Source organism: Dermacentor silvarum, chromosome 9 (assembly GCF_013339745.2).
Source record: "Dermacentor silvarum isolate Dsil-2018 chromosome 9, BIME_Dsil_1.4, whole genome shotgun sequence".
In the NCBI taxonomy this organism is placed as follows: Eukaryota; Metazoa; Arthropoda; class Arachnida; order Ixodida; family Ixodidae; genus Dermacentor; species Dermacentor silvarum.
The window spans coordinates 62096960-62120733 of record NC_051162.1 but is presented as its reverse complement, the minus strand read 5'-3'; the positions used below and the strand labels follow the sequence as shown (position 1 = coordinate 62120733).

The 23774-nt window shown below is 45.7% G+C and overlaps 2 long non-coding RNA genes across 5 annotated transcripts in view; one reads left to right on the top strand and one right to left on the bottom strand.

The window, feature by feature from the left end:
• The first annotated feature begins 308 nt into the window (after nucleotides 1–308).
• LOC125940099 (uncharacterized) overlaps nucleotides 309–23774 on the top strand; it is a 49207-nt gene continuing 25741 nt past the window's right edge. Inside the window, exon 1 of the long non-coding RNA XR_007463341.1 lies at nucleotides 309–341. This is a non-coding gene — a long non-coding RNA (uncharacterized LOC125940099). The remainder of the gene's footprint in view (nucleotides 342–23774) is intronic.
• Nucleotides 13233–22134, bottom strand: LOC125940098 (uncharacterized). 4 transcript variants are annotated; one of them, XR_007463340.1, is made up of 4 exons: nucleotides 21905–22134; nucleotides 19224–20795; nucleotides 17985–18126; nucleotides 13233–14215 (listed from the first exon to the last, which is right to left on the bottom strand). It is a non-coding gene; the product is annotated as an uncharacterized LOC125940098 (long non-coding RNA). The 4 variants fall into 4 exon arrangements; XR_007463339.1 differs by having other exon boundaries at nucleotides 17985–18184; nucleotides 19242–20795; XR_007463337.1 differs by having other exon boundaries at nucleotides 17985–18148; nucleotides 19242–20795.

The window sequence follows — 23774 nt, the reverse complement described above, 5'->3', positions numbered from 1 at the left end:
TTAGATGAAGTGTAACATAGCAATAATATAATACGATGATTTCGCGCTTTATTTCTGGCTGCATAAAACAGACGAATTGGTAGTAAAGCAATGAGATGCAAATATAACACAAAACAGCTGAAACGGAGCTCTGCGGGTGTTGCGAATTTATGCTGCTCCTCAGTACATTTATGTCAAGAAAGGTTACACCTGAAATGTAAGTGACCTCCAGCCATATGCGTGGTGACATATTTGAAACTGCCCAACACGTGGCTACACATATAAAATATCAGCAATAGAACTTTTTTTGCCTGAAGCAGTAGTATGATTGCTGCCACCGTGTACGTTTGAACTGGGCCTAGGTAAGTAAAGTTGTTTGTTTAACTTAACGCGATCTTGGCAACATCTTTTATTGTCCCCAAACCTCAATGGGCCTGAACATTTCTAATTTTTCTACTTTTTTGAGTAACGGAGAAGATAAGGATTGTGTAGTGGGGAAGAGGGTCAAGAACTATTGAGAGAGGACGACGAGGTCCGGCAGCCCGGAAAGCGCGAGACAGTGACCAACGCTCTTGGGCCAAGGCTGTTGTTACATAGCCCCTGCTTATAAATAAACCCCCTTACAGTTTGGAGGAAAGGTGCTGGGTAGTCTCCTAGTCTCCCAACCTCGAACTACGAAGCCGTACCCTGCTTCCAGCGATGGCTGAAGAAACCACCACCCAACGCCCCTCTGAGACTCAAACCACCATCTGTCCCGGCGTGCTGCCTCAGCGTCACCCGCCGATATTCAGCGGGACTGACGAATAAGAGGTCGAGGACTGGTTGGAACGTATCAGAGGGTGAGCGCAGTAACCAAATGGGACGATACGACTAGGCTGACCAATGTCATATTTTACTTGACCGGCGTCGCCAATCTCTGGTTCCGCAATCACGAAGCAGAGATTCATGACTGGGCCTTGTTCAAGACCACTTTTTCAGAAATCTTCGGCCGCCCCGCAGTACGCAATCTCCTCGCAGAACAGCGATTTCGCGACCGCGCTCAACAGCCCGGTGAGAACTTCACCAGTTATATTGAAGACGTCATCGACTGGTGGAAGCGTATCAACCAGTCGATGCACCAGTCGGATAAGATCAAACAAATCCTGAAAGAAATCGCCGATGACGCATTTCAAATGTTATTGGCTAAAGACCCACAAACCGTCGCAGATGTTGTCAGCTTGTGCCAGAGTTTGTGCCAGCGCGCCCACACTCGACACCCTCTTGAACAGATCGACTCAATCGCGGCCTTGACTCTTGGTGATTAGAATGCACTGTTGATTCCCATCAAGCAGTTCGTGCGTGAAGAGGTCGCCAGACAACTCTCTATTTTATCAAGCACGCCCGAGCCACCACAGGCACAACATCTGGCGCCAGTCATACGTCAGGTTATCCAGGAAGAGGTCACTGATGCTTTGCCTTTCGCTCGTCCGCCACCTCCGGAGTCTGCGCCCTTGACGTACACGCAAGTCGTCGCTGCCGGGTCGCATCATCAGCCAACCTATTCTTCCGCGCCGGCAGCCGTTCGACCACCACCTGTTCCGTTCAGCCGAGCAGTCCCAACGTTTTCAAATCCATGGCGCACTGCGGACAATCGCCCCATATGCTATTATTGCGGTTATGCAGGACATGTGGCACGCTTCTGCCGCCATCGCCCTCCTGTTCAAATGGACGCCATGCGACCGTCTGCGTACGATCCTAGACGCTTTGATGGCATAGCGCGGCTCCAACAATCTTCTTCGCTCGAGCGCCTGCCGTCCGCTACCCACCGATGTCCATCCCCTCGACGTCGCTCTCTGTCACCTATGCGCCATCGGTCCTGCCCTTCCGACGCGGAAAAATAGATGACACAGTTCCTGAGGCACTGACTGCGTCGTCGTCGATCAATCCAAGTCCTCTCATTTCTCCGGCCAACCTCATCGACGTTTTTGTGGATGAATTTGATACCCTTGCGCTTGTGGACACTGGTGCTGCAGTTTCAGTGAAAGACATGAAACTTTGCCGCTTGCTTAGGCAGGTTACGACGAAATCAAAGGGATTGTCCCTCCGTACCGCCAGCGCAGACCATATTCAGCCATCAGGCGCCTGCACAGCCCGCATCGTCATTCAAGATGTTGAGTATCCCATTGAGTTTCTTGTGTTACCGGCCTGTTTGCATCATGTCATCCTCGGATGAGATTTTCTCTCTCACCATCATGCCTTTATTGACTGTGCTCGTGCCGAGGTGGCGTTCTCTGCGTTGTGTTCCGCGTCGTCTGCCCCTACGTTGGAGAAGTTGTTTGTCGCCGATGATACGAACATCCCACCCAGTAGTGCAGCCCTTGTCCCCGTGTCCTGTGCGGCCATTGGTGAATCCACAGTTATATTTACCCCCTACAAGACCGTTCAACGCCGCAGGAATCTCACGATGCCATTTGCCGTTCTCGACATGCCCAACGGCCCTACATCGTTGTTTGTTATGAATCCGTTGCCAGTCCCCTCAACCTTACTCCGTGGAGAGTATATAGGCACAATTCAGGCATTCGACATTTCCGCCATCATCTGCCTTGACGACGCGGACAACTTTCAACTTAATACCCTGACACCTTCTGCTGGTACGCCTGATCGCCCACCGTTAAGCATGTTTGGCTCCGAGTTCGATGACGAACTTCCAGAGGCGCACCGCGAGAAACTTCTTGCACTTATACACCAGTTTCGTGGCTCGTTTGATTGACAGTGTTCTCCATCCGATCTACGCCGGCTCACAAGCGCCTCTCCGACAGCCTCCTTACCGCGTATCCCCTGCTGAGCGTCGTGTGATCTCCGAACAAGTCGACGACATGCTTCAGCGCGGCATCATTCAGCCGTCCTGCAGTCTCTGGTCGTCGCCTGTTGTTCTCGTCAAGAAAAAGGATGGCTCGATGCGCTTCTGCGTCGATTACCACCGATTAAACAAAGTTACGTGAAAAGATGTGTATCCTCTGCCACGAATCGATGATGCCCTGGACTGCTTGCAAGGAGCCGAACTCTTTTAAGCACTAGACTTAAGATCCAGCTATTGGCAGGTCCCTATGGCGCCATCCGATCGCCAGAAAACTGCCTTCGTAACTCCCGATGGGCTGTACGAATTCAATGTCATGCCCTTCGGTCTATGTAATGCCTCAGCCACATTCGAACGGATGATGGACAGTGTCTTGCGTGGGTTAAAATGGAAGACATGCCTGTGCTATCTGGATGACGTCGTTGTTTTCTCCCCTGATTTCGATACCCACCTGCATCGTCTTTGCGAAGTATTGAGGTGCTTGACGCGCGCAGGACTTCAGCTTAACATTAAGAAGTGCCGATTCAGAGCTCGCAAACTCACCATCCTGGGCAACGTAGTGTCGAAGGACGGCGTCCTTCCCGATCCGCAGAAACTTCGTGCTGTTGCTGAATTCCCGAAGCCTACCACCGTAAAAGCGCTTCGCAGCTTCCTTGGTCTCTGTTCATACTTTCGCCGCTTTGTGAAGAACTTCGCTTCTATTATAGCGCCACTAACGAAGCTGCTCACCGGCGATAGCTCTGTCTGGTTGGTCGACGACGGCATGTGATGAGACTTTCACAAAATTACGTCATCTCTTGACTTCACCGCCCATTTTACGTCACTTCGACCCTACCGCTCCAACCGAGGTACACATGGATGCTAGTGGGATCGGACTTGGCGCTGTACTTGCCCAACGAAAGCCGGGCTTCTCTGAGTACGTAGTTGCATATGCTAGTCGTGCCCTCACGAAGGCAGAGTGCAAGTACTCGGTTAACGAAAATGAATGTTTGGCCATTGTTTGGGCGTTGCAGAAATTTCGCCCTTACTTGCACGGCCATTCGTTTGATGTCGTCACCGATCACCATTCGCTCTGCTGGTTGGCTTCATTGAAGGATCCGTCGGGTCGACTTGGAAGCTGGGCGCTACGTTTACAAGAATTTGATTACCGCTCCAGGCGCAAGCATGCCGACGCAGACGCACTTTCCCGCTCGCCGGTTTCTTCTGACGTTGCGCCTGTTCCCTTTCCGCAACTTCCTTCGCCAGCATCAATATCACTGACATGCCTTCCGAACAGCGCAAGGATCCCTGGATCGCCTCGCTGATCGACATTCTAGCTGCGCCTTCGACGACACCTGCCCCACGGCTCTCTCGTGCTCTTCGTCGCCAGGTAGCTCATTATGCGCTCCGCGGGGCCATGATGTACCGCCGCAACTATCAGCCAGATGGTCGAAAATGGCTTCTTGTCATACCTCGCCATTTACGCTCCGATCTGCGCACACACTTCCACGCCGACCCACAAAACGCGCACGCTGGCGTTTTGAAAATCTATGATAGACTTCACCAGCGATTCTACTGGCGGGGAATGTACACATACATCCGCAAGCACATTCGCTCCTGCATTGAGTGTCAACGCCGGAAGACAACTTGTCACACGCCTGGCACATTACAACCTTTGCCCTGCCCCGCGCGCCCGTTTGATAGAATCGGCATAGACCTGTACGGGCCCCTTCCTTCCACCCCTGCGGACAATCGGTGGATTATTGTGGCCGTCGACCATTTCACTCGTTATGCCGAAACCGCTGCTCTTCCAACAGCTTCAGCTCGTGATGTTGCCTTGTTCATCTTGCGCGGCTTCGTTCTTCGCCACGGCGCGCTACGCGAGCTGCTGAGCGACCGAGGGCGTGTGTTTCTTTCGCAAGTCGTCCAAGAGCTCCCGAGGGCGTGCAATACTATTCATCGCACCACTACAAGTTATCATCCACAGACTAATGGCTTGACGGAGCGCTTTAACCGAACACTTGGTGATATGCTCTCCATGCCTCCGACCATTCTACGACCTCCGACCATATGCCTCCGACCATTCTAATTGAGACTTGGTGCTTCCTTTTGTGACATATGCCTACAATAAAGCCACACAAGCCACCACTGGATTTTCCCCTTTCTCCTATACGGACGTGAGCCCTCTTCCACACTGGATACCAGACTGCCATACCGCCCGGATGCGTCCGAATACCGCCCAGCCTCAGAACTCGCTCAATGTACTGAAGAGTGCCGCCAACCAGCACGCTCATTTACATCCGTAGCACAAGGTCTTCAAAAAGAACGCTGTGACCCGGCTAAACCTGCCCCTATATCTTTCCTGTTGGCTCGTTCGTGTGGCTGTCAATTCCGTGCCAGGCCCCCGGTCTCTCCCGCAATATTGCAACGAAATATCATGGTGCCTACCGGATCGTACAATGCCAGCCACCGGTGAACTACGTCGTCGAGCCTGTGACACCTCCCACCGACAGACGCTGCCGCGGTCGTGAAACAGTCCACGTGAGCCGCTTAAAGCCCTACTACGGCCCTCTTGTGCTTGCAGCACCTTGAGTCGCCAGGATGGCTCCTCTTCGCCACCGCTGCCAGTGTAGTGGGGAAGAGGGTCAAGAACTATCGAGAGAGGACGACGAGGTCCGGCAGACCGGAGAGCGCGAGACAGCGACCAACGCTCTTCGGCCAAGGCTGTTGTTACATAGTCCTTGCTTGTAAATAAACCCCCTTACAACTGCTTTGGTCCTGCAAATACCAAGCAATCGTTCATCAAATAAAACAGTGTAGCTTTCAATTTCGTATCACTTTCCGAGAGAGGGTAGTTTCATAGGAATGAACACGTTAAATATAATTCTATGGGGTCTCTCGTAATTTCAGAGAATGCAAGGTCAACGCAGCGGAATTATAGTTTTTCTCAGTGTACGGCCACACCGTCAGAAAATAACGCTTACGCATGTTACTTTGCGAAAGCAGTATATGCTGGCATGGAGCATTGATTTTGCTTACAAGTATATTTCACGTTCATTAACACGACTTGCACCACCGGAACATACTGTGCGATGTTGGCAATATTTGTCTTCTTTTATGCACCTAAGTTCCAAGTAACGAAAACAAGCGGCCAATGATCGATGAACAAGCTCTGTAAAGAGCAAAGCACAACAGCTAATCTTCTTAAGTATTTCAAGCGGGCCATATTGCAGTTGGCGTACGTGGGCGTTAATGGTGCAAAAGTTTTGTAGTGTGTGTACAATTGTCCTATAAGTAGCCTTGTTCCAACCCATTCAATATCAGAAAGCGGTTCACGAGAATGTGGTGGCTAGAAGAGAATAACAGTGGTAGAAGAAATGTCGCCGAAGTGAACTTTTACACAAGGGGCTCATGTTGGTCAAGGCCTGGCAAGGTTAAGTTCATTTGTCGAAACGTTCGCTTCAGAGACATTGCTTGTTGTGCCGTTGTGAATTACTTATTGTGACGTGACAAAAGCTTACATAAACTACCGACACAATCAAAGTGCACATTGCTGTATAGATATTCAGGTGGATAGTACGCCCGCTGCCAAATTTATGTAAGCTGTAAAGCAATAAACGAATAAATAAATGAGAGGAATTTAAGGAAATCAAAGATGGAACTCAAACTAATCAAATAACAACGCCTTAAAGAAGATGTCTCAAAGGCACGTAGGAGCCACTAACTGGGTGAATTATACACTTTGTAGTCCTGATATACTGATGCAAGGGTCCTTGACATACTAAGTGGTGCCTGGATCTAAACGTACTTCTTCTTTCAAGCTGAGTACCCTAGTAAAGAGCTTAAGTGCATCAGGTCAGATATAACTGCGCGTAACATTTTCTCATATGCGCAGGTAGCATCATTTTGGATCAACGAAATAGTGATCTAAGAATATGTCCACCTTTTTTACCCCGTCTATCCAATAGCACGTCCATACAGGTCCAGTGTTATAAACATTTTTGTGTCTGAGCGCAACAGGTTGCATATGTCGTGTAGTCAAATCCCGAGACTTGAGTGTTGATGCAATGGCACCTTCGTTGTATTCAAATGTATTCTTCCTTTGAAAGGTGGCATTGTTTGGTTTAAGTGTTGCTTCTGATGTCAAGTTCAGAAAACGTTTTTTCAGGACCGCCAGCGTCTGGTGTGCCGCGGAAGGCACGCCGGACGCTCATTTCCGCTCAGTAAGCTTCCAGGCCTGCGTGGCGGCACCAATCTGCTTTGCCGGCAGCCATTTCATGCTTACGTCTGCTCTCGTTTACGGGAGAGCCAGAAGTTTTTGTTTGGACAATTCGCTGCAATGTGCCCCGTCTTGCGGGAAATTGTGACGCGACATCGGTTTCGGATCCCTAAATTTATTTTTGCAGCCAAGCTTTTAAGGGCTCAGTGTTCGTCGCGCCCTGATGTAGAAAAAAAAAACTCTCATTGGCCGTATGCTGTATGTGCGAGTGAAAGCGCCCGAGGGACGCGCGCTTTCCCGGGGATTGAACGCACGGCGGAGAGCGTGGCTCAGGGCGCCACTTACAGCCCAAACAAAGCCAAGCCGCAGATTTTCAGTATCCCAAATATAGCCACATAGCCAACTCGTCCAAGTCGACGCCAAAACGTTTTTCCTGTAGCCCAATTTGCCTACATATAGCCAAACCTGGCAACACTGACGGAGAGAGAGACGGCGGCGCAGCGGAGGCGCACCGCTTTCCGGGGAGAGATGGCGGGGGAGGGGGGATGGTTTACCGGACAGTGTAAAGGCTGCACTATCTACGCAGAGCATTCTGACGTTCGGCGACGAGTATGGCGAAGACGAAGAAGCACCCGTCTCCGGAAGAAGAAGCGGCGCGCCAGGAATGCATGGGTCCTACAACGACGTGCCGACCCAGAGTTCCGAGCAAGGGAAGCCACAGCTAAGCGACGGCGAAGACCCCGAGTTTCGACTGAGTGAGCCGTCGTCGCGGCAACGGTACAAAGAGACTCATCGGGAAGTAAAAGCCAAGATGAAGCCACCAGCTCCGCTGTTTCATCAGTCTTCGCGAGAATAAGTCAGTGAAGCTGCGCAGATTTTTTTAGCAGACTGGACTTGGTCGTTGTCCTCGACCTTTTATTTATTAATGCGTGCTGTTACGTCCACTCCTTCACCAGGTAATAGTGTGAGTAGGTGCTGGGCCCACGACTCACGGGTAATCTCTTGCTTTTCGCAAGTTCGCTCAAGGTTCACAAAAAACAGACCAATGTTGTCTCTAAGCTTGTAAGAACGCATTAGATATGTCACTTTGAAAAATACCCATTCTACTTCACTGGGCGCCTCACTGACCGGATGTTCTTCCCAACTTGACTCCAACTAGATTTCAAGCGGCTTCGTATGAAGTTGGAGTTAAAGCTCTCGCTCTTGCCTTTCCCTTTCTCGCCCACTATCTTCTGCCTGCCTTTTCTCCTCTCCTGAATGGCCTCAAGGCATTCCGAAAGCTCGACATTGGCCTCGAATGCAACAATAATCATAATCGTCATCATGAGCCTATATTTATGTCCACTGCAGGCCGACGGCCGCTCCCTGCGATATAGATTACCCCTATATTGCGCTAGCTGATTCCAACCTGGTCCTGCAAAGTTCATAACTTCACCCCACCTTGTTTTCTGCCGTTCGCGACTGAGCTTCATTTCTCTCAGCACTCATTCTGTAACTCTACTGGTCCACCGGTTATCTACCCTACGCATTATATTGCCTGCCCAGTTCCATTTCTTTCTCTTAATGTCAGCTAGAATATCGACTGTCCCCATTTGCTCTCTGATCCACGCCACTCTTCTCCTGTCTCTTAACTTTAGGCCTAACATGTTCCGTTACATCGCTCTTTGAGTGGTCTTTAACTTGTTCTGGAGCTTCTTTTTTAACCTCCAACTTCCTGCCCTATGTGTTATCACCGGTAGAATGCAATTTTTGTACACTTTTCTTTTCAACGACAGTGGTAACTTCCCAGTCAGGATTTGCCAATGCCTACCGTATGCACTCCAACCAAATTTTATTCTTCTGTAAATTACCTTATGATCAGGGTCCCCTGTGAGTCATTGATCGAAATAAAACTACTTCTTTAGACTCTACAGGCTGACTGGAGATCCTGAATACTTGTTCCCTTGCTAGGTTATTGAGCATTAACTTTGTTTTCTCCCCGCAGGAGCGTCTGCATCAGCAGGCGTTTCGTGTGTTCCGACACCAGGTACACAAGCAAATCAGGGTTGGACCCTCCCGCGTGTATTTGCGCGGGTTAGCGGTGTCCGGGGAAAAGGGATCCTGGGGGTGAGCCAATGCTGAGTGCTTGGACCTTTATGGCCCCTCTGTGGAGGCAACACACCTCTTTAGCCTCCTCTTCGCGTAAACGGCACCCCTGGGCTGACCCACCCAGGGGAAATCGGCTGGTCGCCTTTTCCTATCCCCCTCTCCGAACTTTTTCTTTCCTATATGCCCTGTCTTCTCCTCTCTTCTATTACTTCTACATTTTCGTAGATGGCTTGGGTTAACTTTGTGTATGTGCCCTCTCTTGGGTATCTTATATTGGGTAATAGCAGCAATGCACGGCTGGCATCTGCAGCCTTACACGTTAAGTGCTGCAGCATCCCTTAGTTGGGCTTCATGGTGGGTGGCCACCATTGCCGCCGAAATAAATCAAACTAATATGGGAACCCCTGCATTTCAACGTTTGCTTGATCGTCACCCTCACAAGAAGGGACGCACCGATGAAATATTAAACCTATTCCGACCAAAAGAAAATTTTCCCGATTCCAAGTTGTGCACAGTGAAAAAACTGAAAAACCAGCTGGAACCGCATCCCCTTTTCTTGTTACAAAAGGCCTGACTGAAGCCTTTGGCCCAGGTCATAAGGTCATCAAAATGGTGAGCCGGGACTTCCTGCCTGAGATCCGTGATAATTTGGAGACATTCCGTGGCATTTGGAGACATTCCTGTTACTGTTTCACGTCATCTTTCTATGAATACAGCGCGCGGACTAGTGTCTGATGCAGATCGCATTGGCTTGTCCGAAACCGAACTATTGGAAGGCTGGAAAGAGCAAAATGTAAGAAATGTACAGCGTATTATTATAAAACGAGACAACAAAGAAATTTCTAGAAAGCACCTGTTTCTGACCTTTGCCACTTGCGATCTGCCACAAACCATAAAAACCGGAAACACAATAACAGCTGTCAGACCATCCATACCAAATCCAAGAAGACGCTTCCAATGTCAAAGATTTTGCCACGGCTCGCAGAGCTGCCGTGGTAGACTCACATGTGCGAAATGTAGAGTGCAAGGTCATGCTTCAGACAACTGTGAAGTGACACCTCACTGTGTAAACTGTGATGGTGAGCATCCGGCTTACTTCCGATCTTGTCCGAACTGGAAAAAAGACAAAGAAATTGTCACTCTAAAAGTGCGTGAAAATATCTCCTTCAAGGCAGCACGTAAAATGTGCTTGCCATTCCATAGCACAACATATGCCGATGCGACACCTCAGGGGGCAGCGTCGCACCAGCTTCCGCCACCTGCCTGGCCCATGCACAGATAGCCGTTGGTTGTGGCGCCCTCCGCCCCCATGGTGGCTGCAGTCTAGTCTGCTCCATCTACCCAGCCGCAGAGACCGGCTACCCCAGGGACGTCGGATCCCAAGCCCACGCCTCACCAGGCGAGGTCGGAAAGATGAATTAGCAGCCCGCACGTGTGGGCATCCAGTGCCTCCCAGGAGGCAATGGACACAAGACCGGCACTTTTGGTGCCCAAAAACCGGCGTGGCTCTCTCGAGCGTGCTAAAATGAGTAAAAAACACATAACGGGACCAAACGACGGTCCTGTTACTTAAAGAACACAACTACACACTTGAAAACAGAACACTTCTCTCCAACAACATGGCGGTCCAAACTCCAACATGGCGGTCCAAACTCCGACATGGCAGTCCAAAACATAGACGACATCAAAGAAATAATGCAAGAATTTAATCCTAGGCTGTTCTGTGTTCAGGAAACACACTTGAAAACAACAAATACAAATTTCCTAACACAATATACGTTATTCCGCAAATATCGCGATGATGGCCACACTGCGTCTGGCGGCGTGGTCATTGTAGCTCAGAGTTCAGTTGCTTGCCAACACCTCCACCTCCAAACAAATCTAGAGGCAGTAGCAGTTAGGGAAATACTGTTTGACAGGTTGGTGACAGTCTGTTGATTGTACGTACCACCTGAACATCATTTGCAACTTAGAGAACTTGAAGCACTTGTCAATCAGCTTCCTGAACCATTCATTTTAACAGGTGATCTGAACGCCCATAATATGCTGTGGGGCGACTCCCGCTGCGATGCGAGACGGCGTACTGTAGAATACTTCCTTTTAATGTTCTGGAGCGGTTCTGCTGAATAAAAAAAACACCTTCTATTGCGCGACACATAAGCCATAGCTTCTCCAACTCTAATACCGCACCTCGACCGGAAGGCCATAAAATACCCTTATGGGAATGACTATTTCCCGATTGTTTTAAATTTAACAAATCCAGCTGGCTACCCTCCACAGATTCCCCGATGGAAAACCGATCCGTCGAACTGGGAACTGTTTCAAAAGATTACGTACTTGCAGTGGGATGATTTGGTTTCTTTTCATGTAGATGATGCTTTGACATATTTGACAGGTTTTATCATTGACGCCACTGAAAAATTCATAAAACGAACTAGCGAACTTGCTAATAAGCGTCGCATACCTTGGTGGAACAACGAATGTAAAGAGGCACGGAAAAAAAACAAAATAAAGCTTGGGGTCTGCTCCGCGACTCTCCATCTGTGGAGGATCTCATTAATTTCAAGCAAGCAAAATCACAGGGCAGGAGAAAACGTCGACGTGCTAAGCGGGATACTTAGGAAAGATACATATGTAGTATCAATTCTTACAAGGATGAGAGTAAGGTTTGGAACAAGGTGAACAAATTAAAAGGCCGAGAAACCGAACCACTTCCCTTAGTAAACACTTAAGGTATACGCTTAAGGTAAACACAAGGTACATGAAACATCAGACCGACTTCCTGGGCGAGCATTTTGAAAGCATTTCTTGCGCATCCAACTATGAGTCAACTTTCTTAAAGTTCAAGGAACACGCAGAGCGCGAGCGCCTCAAACTAAGGTGCGCAACAGAACTACCTTACAACCTTCCGTTTATTCGCGCTGAACTCAAGGCTTCTCTCAATGCTTGCAGCAACTCAGCAGCATGTGGTGACCGTATAATATACGAAATGATTAAGAGTCTGCATTCATAAACAATAAACACGCTTCTGTGTATTTACAATGCAATGTGGGCATCTGGACATATTCTATCCTCATGGAAAGAAGTCATCATCATCTCAATTTATAAACAAGACAAGGATCCCGCGTTAGCCAGCAGCTATAGGTTAATAGCACTAACAAGCACTGATGTGCGAGTTCTATGAGAAAATGGTGAACCGGCGTCTAATATATTTCCTGGAAAGCAACCATCTACTTGACCCCCTCCAGTGTGGTTTCAGGGAAGGTAGGTCAACAATAGACCACACACTAAACAATTTCTCACCCATAAGGGTGTAAATCAGCTTGCCGCCTGACGAACACCCTTTGCCACCTATTGGGTGCTTAAAAAAGGGTGCTAGGAAAGGGTGCAGAGGCCAGCACCCTTAAGGAAGGGTGCACAGCATAAAATTTTAAAGGGTGTAGTGGTCGCACCCTTACTAAAGGGTGCTATTTCACAATAACACCCTATGAAGTGGGTGCTGGAAGGGTGCTCCACATTGATTCACCCGAGAAGCAAAAGCCGAGGATTGATGTACGACCGCAAATGTGTCCACAAAGGTCGAATGCTCTACTCCGCAGACAATGCCGCGTGACAGGCCGCATGCTAGCAACTGATATTTGGACAAAGCAATGTATATATATCTATATATATATATATATATATATATATATATATATAGTGGGAAAATATGCATCTTTCCCATCCATGGATGACACTTGTCACGCATTTCATAAATGTATAGCTATACCTATTTGTGGACCACAATGCACAGCATCAATCCAAGGCCCCTGTGTACCTGCACACATGCATGCCCAGGAGATGGATGCTTGGTCACCATCCAGACATGCGTGCCATTCAAATAAATTGATTCAGGAAAACAATGCACAGGGACCATTCGTTTCCAAGGAAATATACGATTGTTGAACTGTAACGGTCATATTTCTCTTGCAACAAAGGCAGATAATATACACTATACAGCATCTGGTCATCTCTTGCTCATTTGAGAAATGCGTGGCACAGGTGGGTTTTTATACACATAAGATTGCGAAATAGTTTTGGTATCAAATTTATTAAGAACGTCAGTAAAATAATTAACGCAACACAAATACATATCACCTGACCTATTTTAATGCAGCATACAACTTCAAAAAGAACAGTTGCTAACTTTGCATATAGGAAATGATCCGCAGCATCGTGTATACTCCGCTGACCTACCACAACAGTATATGAGATCAGCTTTCGTGACTATGTAATAAGCCAGAAGTACGTATCAACCTTCTAGAGCTATTATTTTTTTACGACTAGAATCTTGCTTAGTTATTGAAAGTTAAAAAGAGCTAATGATGTAATACAAAAGACAGTTTACCTGTAACATTTAGATAAGAAAGGAGTGTTGAATAGTTTAACCCTTTCTGCAGTGCATATGAAAAATGCCAACAGTGACCGTGACCAAGGAATGCCACCATGGAGAATGCTTGTAAGTTTTAACAATTTGTGGTGCTGACAATAGAAAATTGTTAGTGCAAACATTTTATGGCTGACAGGTAAATGATCAGAAAGCAGAAAGTCACATGCGGCCAGTGGGATCCCAACTAACCACATCTGAAAATAATTACACTAATAATTTCCAATTACTAACACTGCAAATTAAAAAAAACGAATAGCGTCGCCATAAGCTTGCCTTGTTCTCGGTGACTGTTGGTTTCCTTCATATGTATTGCAGAAATGGTTAGACAAAACAAAACGTGCATCTAAAAATTACAGCTAAACTCATGATGAGGTAACAATGCACAGCTTCAGTACATTCAACATGGCACACTTTTGGAGACTGTTCAAGAACTTTGTAGCAACCACTCTAGGGGTACTCAATGTGAGCCCAAGGAAAAGGCGCTCCAACACGACAAGAGTGTTGAACAGCTTGCGGTCGTACTGAATATTGAAGAGCCAGTAAGCAGATAAAACAGCCGCCCCCAGCCCCTCTCCCCATTTTTCACTGCAAACAACATCTCGCGGTCCACCTTGATGTGGAGGTCAGCCTCTTCAACGTCTTCTCCAGAAAATACGATGCAAGAGGTTGCAGGAACGCTCGGGTCCTGTAGAGGCAAGAAAAAATGTTGCATCATCACCAACAGACCATGAATAGTACATTGTCACCTCTTCCTACTTATTCACCCTTTATAAAGCTTTATGTAGGTTATACACGATTTCAATGTAAAAAAACAATGTTAACAATACAAATGGCTAGTTGACATTTATGCACCTAATTTTGGTTTATGCCCGACGCAAATTTTGGGACCACACTCGGCAGTGTCCAGACTTCTTGAGATGGAGGCTTTATATTATAATAATTATGTTCCACAGGATTTGCTGAGGCCAAAATTTACACAGAATTTGCTTAATTTAAACTTTGCTGAGAACTAAAACAGCGCACTTCTCTACCAAGCTGTTTTGTGCATGCCATTTTAAGATTCCACTATCACAAAAAAGTGAGTGCATTAGAAGGCAGAAGCAAAAATTGCATCCATAATCCTTCATGTGATAACACTGAGTGACAACACTGGAAACTATCTGGCATATATATATTGAATAAATATATAGATGCAGGTATGGGCCGCACTTTTTGCAATTTAGGAAGGAGGAGATTGGCCCTTACTTGAAAGTGGCATTTTCAGTTCCATTTTTAAAGGACTAGACACCTTATTTTAGTCGCATGTTTTCTTCTTTTAAATGATGCGGTATACATAATAAATGGTTGGCCATATGGTATTCGCATTGCCAAATAATTATTATTTGAAGTTATTTTCTCATGTTCCAATTTCAGTTTCATCAATCGAACGAGGGCTGTGACGTGCAGTTGACATCACGAAAGACATGAAAAAATACGATAATATAATCACTGATATAGTTTCAATTCACTACAACGCTTAAACACGTTTCAAGAGCTATACATCACAAATGATGTATCAGCAGTTATATTGCAGCTTTTTTGCTGTCTCGCGTGACCTAAACACCAACTACACATCACAGGCATGGTTAGGATGATGAAATCAAAACAAACATCACGGAATAAATTCAATTATAAATTATTCAGCGTTCGTAGGATAATAATACTGGGTGATCATGAATATTAATGTCCAATGCATCATTTGGAAGAAGGAAATATGCATGCAAAAATTTGGTCCTTAAACTATAAATTCTTGGTGAACTATTGTCCTATATAATTTCATTTTATTTCTGGCACCTAGTTCCAAGACATATTTCAGGTTCTTTGTCGCTATTACTTCGTGGTTGCCCAGGCCCTGCTCATTACCACACTTGTAAATGAAGTCTCTCTTCAGTCCATTGGCATTCAAAATTTCAGTAATGTTATGCTTGCTCAGGCCCTGGTCGTCACGACCCTTGTAAATAAAATAATCTCTTCAGTCCATTGGCATTGGAAACGCAAGTAAGGTTAAGCGTATAAAGTCTGAAGACGCAACATGCTGTGCATTCATAATAGTAGCTGGCAGCTCCCCGGGGAACACCTTTATGCTTTTAGAGTACTTGCTTTACTTATTTCTTCACTACTTTGTTTGAAATATGATTCTTAAGATTGTTTTTATATCATTGGCTCCCAAAATTGGGGGGACCCGCCTATACAATAGTGCAGCCATTGTCCGTATATGGTATTTATCTACCATGTTTATGTGCCATATGTTGCTAGGTAGCAAATACACAAGATAACCAACAAATGCTTAACAAAAGTATAAATTTCCTGAAAAACAAACACTGCTTAAAAGCATCAGTAAAAACGCAAACAAATGCCAATTATACAGTGGATTCTCTTGCCAAGAGAAGTCATGGCTGCTTCAGGTCCAACGTGATTTATTTGATTAAAACATGTGCACCACCAGTTGGGAAGTGTTCGTCTCAAGCACTAGCTGTAGAATGAAATCTCAGTGCAGTTTGTGGAACTATCACAGGCGCACCATATGGCAAGGTTTTAGACGTCCCTTACCAGACAGCAGCAGTCCTCGAATAACAACCATATATCTAGGGAGTAGGACCTTTGGTCATTTTTTTATTCGACAAACTTTTCCTGCGGTTGTTGTCAAGCATGTTTATTTTTTTTCGGTGAATATAATTATTGACGAATGAAATATTGACTTTTTCAAAAGTCACTAATAGTCCAAATCTCAGCGTTCTTGTTCGCGTGAACAGTTTAACCAGTAATTATCGTGTAATGGCAATGCTTCGAGCTATGCTTGTGGAAGCAATTGCTATCATTGAAAAAATAGCACGAATTAAGCAAGGTAGCCAACAGACAAAACCGCAAGTGGAAGTTTTGCTTCTCTAAGGACTATAGGCTGACATGTTAGCACTGGTTGGTCACGGTGGGTTCAGCAAATGGCATGACGTAAAAAAAACACCCTTTTTCCTTGATGTGCTAGTGAAACTCGTGGAAACTGTTCGAGTTTTTGTGTATATTGAAAGCCTACACACACACCGGCAGATCTCTGCAGTTTGGCTCAAACCACTCCATATCCCACAATACATTGGTAGTCGCAACGCAACTGCAAAGACCATCTGCAGTTCAAGAGAGGAGAGAAAAATATAGGAGAAAGCGATTATCATGGACCTCTTGAACAATGGCTACAAAAGAAGCTTCATTCACCACGTGTTGCGACAACTTGACCTGGGCGCTCACACACCCCTCAAACACTTTCCTACACGAACCGTCAGTAATACTGCCTTCCGCCAGCCATCCCTTCGGATCTCCGTCACGTACATTTATGGTATAAGCAAACAGCTAGCATGAGTGCTGGGGAAGGAGGGTATCCATGTAGCGCAAAAACCCACATCAACGCTTCAGCGGCTCATACCAGGACTATAAGATCGGCCTCCAAAAGAGAAGTTCCCACGATTAATTTACCAGGTGCCTTGGGACACATCTTTCGTTTTGCATTTTGTGCATCCATGCACGATGCAGCGTTTATATTTAGCCTGCCATGTTGCAAAAAAATATTTGCGAGTTCTTGCGCTGCAGTTATGTCCTCGAAAAATCTAGTTTTTTCAGAGATCACGTGGACCTGACTACGCAGAATGAGAACTTATCTTCACAGGAATTCAGGCCGGCCGTTCAAAAGTCGTTAATTCCTTTTTTAATGGGCCCAGATATATGTTCCGATATTAATTAGGCTTCCCGTGTTCGATGCAGAACTATCACAGTAAAGCACAGTGCGTTTATGACCAATTTTGAGCTAAGCTCATGGGTACTAAACATGCATTGTAGCAGAACACTCGCAAGAAACTTATCTGCTCTTGCACAAAGATGACAGACCATTAAGTTCTTTGACATTGAAAGACAGAATCCGAAGTGCTGCAACTGTTAGGATGTCTGCAAAGCGAAAGGTTTATAGCGAACACTTTAATGCACTTGTTTAGTATCTTCCTAAAGTTCCCTAAATCTGTGACAAAGGTTGGTTTTTGAAAACGATTAACGCTGTGATTTTCTGTCACTAAAAGCAACTGAACACTCGTGCTAGGGTAACATCCCCTTATTTATGTCGACTGCACCTTGAAGACCTTTCCAATCAAGAATATTCTGTGCCTGCCATGGCACAGAATAATGTTGATGTACGCATGTAACTGTGCAACACTACGCCAGTTTATTTCCATTCCACAGATCAAACAACCTACCATTAAAGAATTTAAGTTTTAGACAAGATATGAGTTGAAAACCTGAAGAACTGTCTTAAAAGAACCAAATAATTAAACACAGATGTACTCTAATGTTATGCCTATGAGATGAAACCCTGCAAAAATAATGTCACGGAGTGTAGGTCTAAAAGCTGCCGATGAAGCCTTTATAACAGTACTCACGTCGTGTTCGCAGCCTCTCCGGTGACATCTCACGAGCCTTTTGAAGTGATGCCATTACACTTGCTTCGCAAGGGATGTGTTTCATTTCTGCCATTTTCACAATTTTGTTGATCCCTTTTGCAATACAAGGTGATGGGTCAATCTTAGTCAGTCTTGCAACGTCACTGCAAAATTGCAAAAAAAGATGCGTCCGAACTGCACTACAAGAACGAAGCAAACACATAGCAGTTATTTTTACCATCATGTTATCTACAAGCACACAATTTACATTGAAGATTTGGCAAGCAACAGATGTAAACAATCCAAGTGGGCACTCTGACCTCACGAAATAGAAATTGCATTTTTCTTCTGAAGGTGTATGAGAAACTGAAAATTTCTAGTCACATAGAAAAGAAAACTAAGTTATGGTGCTCATTGTTTACTCTTGTTTTATTGAAATAAAAATGAATCGAGTTGTCACCATGTCTTAGCCACCACTACCCTTTTTTCTGTGTTAACACAGAAAAGTTTAAAAAATTGTCGCAGTTTCACCCGAAAGGCGAAGCATCAATTGCGATAGCAAATTAGTAGAGAGCTATACGGAGTAAGTATAGTAGTTTTATCAGCTGTATAACCTTGGACATGCAGCAGCACCAGCAACGCGCAGTACTGTTGTCGACGCCGTCGTCGTTGTGCCCACATTCGCACCGAACGTGCCCGGCATTGGTGACTGTTGCCGGTGCCTCTGCGGGTGGCTCGGAGGTTTTCGATGAGATCTGAACGGGACACTCGTCGAGCAGCGCCGGAAGTCTTTACCCACCTTCTGTCTCCCGTTTTTATATAAATAGGGATTTGGTGCCGCAGCTAAACGTCGCCTCCCCTCCCTCCCGTCCCCCCCCCCCCGGACTTTCACGCCATGGAAGAAGTCGCGTTTGCTCTATATATATGGTGATTGTAAAGGAGAAAAGAGACTCTTAATTCTGCAGCCCTTCATGGAGCACAGCGCAGAATGCGCGTTTGTCTTCCGCCGTGTGTTCGCTCCCCATGAAAGTGCGCGTCCCTCGCGCCCTTTCAGTCGCACATACAGCATACGGCGCACGGCAACGATTTCATCACCGTTGACGTCATACGGAACCTCACGGCGACGGCAGAAATACGCTTTGGAGTGTCCATATAATTGCTATCAAAATAATAAAAAAAGAAAGTCTTGCTTTTGGTAAGTTCAAAAGTTTCATACATACTACATACATAGTTTCATACATAAGCAAAAGTACTTACACTCTCAAAGCTCATCATGTATGGGTACTTCCTCTTCGCCTCATGAATATTATTTATCAAGGCCATCCTTTCATTGATTTGAGCCTTGTTAGGGGAGCGTTTGTGACATTCACAACTGAGCCAGTCCGTGTGCATTGCAAAACTTGTTTCGTCTCCGGCTACTGTAGAGATAGCAACGTCCTGAGGGAAGCAACACCAATATAGCTCATTGCAGCATAAATACACCGGCACTATGCAAGGAAATATTTAAGTAATGTTCAAGAGGTATTGTCAAAAGTTAACGGCCTCATTTACAATCCTTTTTATGTGATACATTTACACCAACACACAACTACATAGGATTTCGTCAGCCATGAAAATAGCTAATTAGGTGGATTAACATATGGCCTTGTTCCCACCTGCTAGAGAGGCAGCAAACCCACAAAGGACTGTGGTCGAGCACCAAACAACTTTGTTAGTACCCCAAAGGCCTCGTTTCAACTGTATCCTTGCATTTTGTTGCAATTGGTCTTTCTGATTTATGGTATTTAGTTTTGCCTAGCTAAATTGATTTGTTAAATATTTGGCCAGCCTAAATTGAATCACGAATCCAAAATACTTTGATACCACCTCAAAACAGAGAGCACTAAAAAGACAGGAATTAATTCTGAGTGCTTCTACTCAGTGAAAATTAGAAACAGTTGAAAGCATTAGCAAATGAAAATACTACGGTCACCATTAGCTTGCTACACGTCATCCTTGATAAACAAATCAACATATTGTATTTTACTGCGGAATGCCCCCCACGATCTTTTGCACTTTGTGCCACTGGAGCTCCACTGTGGCTGTTTCTTCACTGCCCTTCCTGCGTGACCCAAACTTTGTGCAGTTCTCACCCACGCGACCATCACTAGGGAGAACCCTTCACTGATTCTTGAATTTGTAGCGCAAGGCTACCTTCCAGGAGTCCCGAGAGTTGCATGAACAATAAAATAATATTGTGCTCCAATTCAGAGGTAACTTATTGTAAAGGGCCAAATGAAATGTTTAGTAGGCATCATAGAAACAAGGAAAACGCAAAGCAGTGCAAACAACACAAATGACAGAACACATGCTGATACTACCAATTGAAAGTGGTTTTATGAGCATGTGCAATAAGTTCTGTCAAGAAAGAACGGAAAGATTAATGACACCCAAAAAACAAAAGTCAGACAATTTCTGAGAGAAAAGAACTTAAGATTTCAGGTAGAGCAGTTTCTTTACGAGTGTGGTCGAAGGCGGGCTGGCGCAAGTCTCTCCCTTCATGTAGATGATGAAAGCTTCATAGGTTTCCCTAGGTGTTTTCCCTTGATATTAAAACGCACGTCTGGTGAAGCTTCTGTCCGCAGTTATTACGTTTGGAGTGTATTCGGGAATATTGCTCTCTGTGCCAGCCTCAATGAATATGTACGCTCAATTTGTACGATAATGGATGTGCCCAGAATCACATTGTCTAGAATCCCCACAGCTGGCTGCCCCAACTAAAATAACAATTTACTTACAGCTCCACTTCCTACTATGTCCCTCAGTTGCGGGCTGTAAGCACACAGTAAGCAAATTACTACATCTCGAACTTTCTCACCAGCAAAACTATTTTATCATCTCAACAACTCGGCCAATAAAAAAGATCACAAAAAAATTTGGCGGTGCTCCAAATGCTCTGATGTATACAATGTGCAAAATACGCATGGTGCCACTCCAACCACGTTCCACCTACATATGCTCTTGTCATTATCAAACAGCAGATGCAAAACACGTAGCAGGTGCATTTGCAGTGGAAGCGTGCTCTAACTGTCTTCAAATTTATCAACAAAATTTAAGCTAGTTTAAGGGGCAACACATACACATACCTCGACAGCCCCACGGGGGAGAAAAGTTCTAGCATCTTTTGGAAGATTCCGGAAACACCCGTGTGCTCTTAGAAGTCGTAGAAGCGGTGTCAGGGACCTGTGAGTAATGTTATATTGTAGAGCCCACTTTGCAAGCGAAGCTGTTAAATTTTAGCTGCTAGTGCTTTGGCTTCCTGCCCGTTTTGCGGTTTCCTGCACGTCAGCGTTAAATACATCGGAAAACCGTTCTTCTGAATCCTCACCGGCTTCGGATAGTCACCAGTCGACGGAAACCTCCGCATTACGATCTGAACAATCTGAGCTGCTTTCTGTACAACCTGGGCCGGTATTTTGTAGCGATGCCTTATGCTTTATTTACTAGTCTTATCATCCACCACTCACGGCTGGCTGATCCCGTTGATAACGTGAACGGACCGTCGCTCTGACCACTGACCAAGCGCGAAAAGCGCGAAGGGGCATTAGCATCGGAAAGGCATCGCTACAAAATACCAGCCTTGAACAATAGCCTGTAGCCGCGCTACTGCTAACAGGCGTTGCGCTTACTGCACTGAAGCTAGGATACTCGCTTTCGGAGTAGCTCGCTTGCGGTTCACTTTTGGGCACGCTACTGCTAGCCCGTCGCGAACGCTTACTGAGCTGCCGGTGCGCAAGGCTGTCGCCTGCCTCGACAGGCTGGCCAAGCGCTTCAAACAATTCGGCAACCTCGCGGCGTGCTCTGCTCTTGACTTATCTCAACATAGTGTTCATAATCAATACACATAAGCGTGCTGGCTACGCTAACAAAAGTTTACTTACCATTACGAGACAAAGGGCTGCTGTTCCCACCGGAGCTCGCATTGCGCCTCCCGTGCCGCCGCTTTCGATGGTGCGATAAAGAGACGTTCAAAGCTTGCGGTACGTACGACTTTCCGATCGGTGGGCACTCTGGAGGACGCCAGTGACGATCACGCAGCCCCAGCCCCAACAGCACTTCAAAAAACTAATGCAAACACGCGAATTCAAGTTCACTCCGGCTCCGAGAAGAATGATGCAACCGCAACGCCGCCAAAGCAGGCAGAAGGAAAACCCGAGACGTCGCGCCACAGCTGCTTCTTGCCAATTCTTCTTTATAATTGCTACTATAATTACGGTATTATTTTATAATATTAAATGTAATAATATGTAATAATAATTATACAAAAACGAAACGTCCAGAAGGTTTTAGCTTTAAAGTATAAACGAAAGGCTGTTGATTATTGTAGGCGCCATTTTGTTAAGGACAATTTACAGGATTTAGGCGTGAAATTTGAAATTTTACGTTCATTTGCTAGAAAAAGTTATTTCAAAGAAACAAGCAATTAGCACAATACTAATACCGATTGCTATACCTACACGTGCACCAACCAAAAATTATAGAATTGGGTTAGGCAAGAGATAAAGGCGAACTTTGGACGCAATAATTTATAGCGCGTCGAAACAAAAAGATAGCAATTATGTAACATTGTTTATATTTCAGGGAACTGTCACTTCTTGAGATTATTTAAACCAGTAGGTTGTGATTTAAACTATACAAAAGCAACAAAATAAACAACACAATTATATTAAAATAGGGCATGAGATATTAAAATAATAAAATAAAATAGCACAGCAATTATATAATAGAGATTTAGACACAATGTCGTGTGCAATATTACGAGGCTGCGCGGGGAATATGCTTATATTATGGAGTGGATTGCAGATAAGCCTTGAAGGTCAATCATAAATTAACACGACAGCGTTAAGGACCCCGTGTCGCAGAAAATGCGGCGTTGGTGTCGGCGTAAGCGCCGGCGTCCGTGGTAGAGAAAATCATCCCGGACCACCCCGATCGCGCAGGCCCTCCGTGTGGCGCAAGGTGTTAGTGAACAAAAATTGAATTTCTCACAGTAAAATCCGTCAGAAAAAATGGTAAAGTACGACTTAACCACAACCTACAGCCATGGTGGCATCGGATTAGAATTTGAATGTACGACAAAACAATTCTGGTACGAGGAAACGCAAACAAAAACCCCTTTTCCAGCCTTTCTACCATACTAACAGTGGCGCGCTCGGGTAGTTTCGGGATCAATTATAGACGTTGAAGAGAGGTTCGTGGTTCACTGGGTATGACTGAGATGTCGGCTTTTTATATTTTGTGAATCTCCGAAATCTGTGTGGAAACAGAAGTTGCACCATTCACTGCAAGAAAATTTATCACTTGTATTTGCCGCTGCTATAAATTTGCACGAGCAATATGCCATATAGAATTAGAATGCATTTTCGAAGGTAAGAAATGACATAACAAGCTCGTATTTTGCAAGACAAATAAATATTTATCCTGCACAAAAGCCATATTGTGTTCCCGTGGTCCTGTTGGTTTAAATCTTTCTTTGTAACATGTGTACAAATATACTACACTACATGTACAGTCGTAGACAAAAGTTTGTAGGCCACGTGTTCTGCAAACGAAGCCGATAGATTTATTAACCGCTGGCTGGAGGCCGCACTTGCGGTGAAAGTCAAAATGCTGTTATTTCAGCTCCTCAAGTGCCGTACACAGCCGACGGTAATGAGCTTGCGCGTCATGCCTGGTCAGCGCTGGTCGCAAGCCGCAGAGGTTGAGGCTGCACGAGCGCTAGGAAAAAACTGGACCTTCCCCTCGGCCGGA